Below are 3,629 nucleotides of genomic sequence, written 5' to 3' on the forward strand. Positions count from 1 at the left end.
CTCCTCTTCGTTCCATTTACATTCCGCCGCCAGGGTCCGGAACTCGATGGAATAGTCAGAGACGGTCCTGTTCTCCTGCCGTAGTTCGGCCAACATGCGTGCGGCCTCACGACCCGTCAACGCCCGATCAAAGACCCGTCTCATCTCCTGAGAAAGGGCCTGGAACGAAGTGCAACAGGGATGTTTATTCTCCCACACCGCCGTTCCCCACAGACCCGCGCGTCCTGACAGCCGTGTCAACACTAGAGCCACCTTTGACTGTTATGTGGCGAACGTCACTGGTTGGAGAGAGAAAAAAACAGCGAACACTTAGTCAGAAAGGCTCTACAGTGGTTAGGCTCACCTGCATATGTCTCTGGTGTGGGTAGACGTGGCTCATGCTGTCGTCCGATGCAACGGGCAGCCGATGGTCGAGGTATCGTGCAGCGAAGTCCTTGGCAAGGAGAAAAGGAAACTCCAGGAACTGGTCAGGAACAGAGAGACACGAACTGAACACGGGGACAACACAAAACGATCTGACAACACAGGACAGAAAACACAGACATTAAATAGACCAGCTGATAAGCCACAGCTGGCGCTTAATCAGCTGATGACGCTGATCACCAGCACACAAACCACACCCACACCCACAATGACACGGAGAGAGCTAGAATGAGTCAGTGAGCCCATGAACCGTGACAGTAGAGCCACAAGCTGTGTAGCGAGGAGGCAGAATCACACAGCCCAGCCTTTCACAAACAGCTGCTTGTAGTGCCACTAGATGTATGTTGGTGGGAAGGGGGTGAAAGCTGCTCCCTGCACTTCTCAATGTGCCAGAAAGTGTTATCAGTTCAACGTTAATGCATGTGTCTTATTTTCCATTTATCATTGTGTGTATATCAATGAGAAACTGCCTCTGAATTAAAATGAGACATCCTGTTGCTTGTTGCTTATGTCTGTTGCTTGAGTGCGTCATGAGGACATTTTCTGAAAGGGTAATTTGTGTTTCCTCCCTTAATTTAAAAACAATTTTTTTTTTTCCTAATGACTGAATCGTAACAAAAGGAATAATGGTAGCACTTTACAGTAAAGTTCAATTTGTTAACATCATTCATTCGTATTATAGGAACTGACAATGGACAACAATTTACGATAATGTATATGATAACGTTCTAATGTTATATAAATATACTATGGGCCATTTTTATAAGCTAGATGGTGCATTTTCACAGTCTTTTTTTTTATTTATTTTTTTTAATGTACAAACTTAATGTACATTTATAATGCTGTACTTTGTGTTTTATTACCTTGGCATTAAATTACAGAAAACTGGTTAATGCTGCTACATGAGCATTTCAAATACAACAGACTGACAACAAATTTGACATCTTTCTCTCGTTTTTTTTTTTTTCCTCTTTTGGAAAGTAATGGAAACGCTATTTGTTATTGAGGCAAATGGGAACGCAAAAACAATTTGTTGTAGATTTTGTTCACCACTATATAACTTTACCCATCTAAAGCCCTATTCGCACGGGATTAGTATTACCTGGTGACCGCCAGTCATTTGTAATAATTGCGGAGGTTGTCTGTGATCTTAATCCCGTGCGAATCGGCCATGTCTGTAATTTGTAAAGTAAAAATTCCCCCGCAAAAGACCTACCATATTTCGCCGAACACGGCGGTCCTGTTATAATATTAGTCCCGTGCGAATCGGCATCTCTGTGATTCGGCCAGCATTTGGCGGGTCGTATATCATTTTTCGAGGTTTTTGTTTCCTATGCGCTTTTTTATCCATCTTTCGCGAAGAATGGAGCTGCGTTGGAGTGTTTGATAGTATTTTGGGTGCTGTTATATCGCTACACCATACAATTTGTAGATAGAAAAGGCTGAAAAGGTTTTGAGGTTAATGTGTTACAAATAAATCAAGCATAAATCTTGAGATACTATTTTAACCTGGTGAAATGTAAATGTCACAGGGCACGAAACTATATTAATTTCTTTTCTTTTTTTTTTAATCCATCGTAAATTCGAGTAAAATCACAGGCTTCGTTTATCCCGTGCGAATGCACCACACGAAATTTAGAGGTGGGGGGGTAATTTCAAAATCACCAGATAATACTAATCCCATGCGAATAGGGTTTATGATGACTTCCGCTTCTGAGAACCCCTGAAATAGTGATGCCAAATTAAGCAAGGATTCAATTATCAAACTGATCAAAAGTGACAGCCAAGACTAAACTGTACAAAATATTTTTGATGTATCAAATAAATTCATTTCTCAAAAAATTTACAAAATTAAAAATTACATAAATTACATACATAATAAAATACATACATACAAACATAAATAAATAAAATATTAAGATGCACAACTGTTATCAACATTGGTAACAAAATGTTTCTTGAGCACAAAATCAACATATTAGAATGATTTCTGAAGGATCATGTGGCATTGAAGACTGGAGTAATGGCTGCTGAAAATTCAGCTTTGCCTTAACAGAAAAAAAAATAATAATAAAATAGAAAAAAAATTATTGTAATAATGTTTCACAATATTAATGTTTTGCTGTATATTTGATCAAATAAATGCATCCTGCATGGTTGAGCAGTAAATAACTTCTTTCAAAAACATTGTGCCAGGACACCACTATAGAACTGATCTGATATAGCATATCCACATGAATATCCAGCCAATCGCTTGTCTGGAGACACAGAAAGGTAATACTAGCATGTGTGATCTCATGACTTGCATTTATATGTTAGTTGAATTTGTCTAGATATTTGGCATATGTGCATGCTTGAGGGAAAAGCAACAAATTAATAATTAATGGAATAAATATGTTAAGTGCTTTCAAATGGTCCCTAAACACTCACCAAAGCTACTACAATACTCCCCTTCTCCTTCCTTTTATACTTGCTTGTGTGTATTATGTATGCATGATTGATTCACTACAACACTGCCACAACTTCTTTAATAAACACTGTAAATTGGATAATGCAGCCCTCACGTATGATAAGGCCAAGCTTTAAGAAAGTTCTCTTACTGGAGGAAAGTCTGGTTCAGATGGTTGGAATAGCGATATCTTTACCTTGGCAATTCGTTTTTGAGATTTGTTTTCCTTTTAACCTGCTAGTAAAACTTGTGACAGAATAAAACCAGGAATTGGCTGAACAATTTCAGATTCCCAGCTCACATGAATGCACCAATGCATTTAGCGGCTTTGTTCATTATCTTGAATAGTGGAACAACTTGATGCCTTTTGCATTTTCAATATTTTTCTCAGAGGACACATTTACCCTATTTGAATTGCAGCGTCCCTGACTATATCCACAGAGAGAACTACTTAACATTTATAAATACCTCTAGAATGTCACTGGTTGAATGAGAGCCGAGGTGGTTGCCATGACAAAGGGGCGAGTACATGCTTGGCTTGCATTGTTTTAAAAGACAAATGAAATCAAGGAGTCTTTTCCTTCTTTAGAGCTGCACAGGATGTGAGCTAACAGGGTGTGTGCAAAATGCGAAAATGCAAACTATCAAAACTATTTTCAAAAACGCATGACAGAATTTTCTAATTATGCAGAAAAAGATAAACAGTTTATTACAATATTTTATTATAATCTGTCTTTTTTCTGTATAGTTATAAAAT

The sequence above is a fragment of the Sinocyclocheilus anshuiensis genome, unplaced genomic scaffold, assembly GCF_001515605.1.
Source record: "Sinocyclocheilus anshuiensis isolate Anshui unplaced genomic scaffold, SAMN03320099.WGS_v1.1 scaffold609, whole genome shotgun sequence".
NCBI lineage: Eukaryota > Metazoa > Chordata > Actinopteri > Cypriniformes > Cyprinidae > Sinocyclocheilus > Sinocyclocheilus anshuiensis.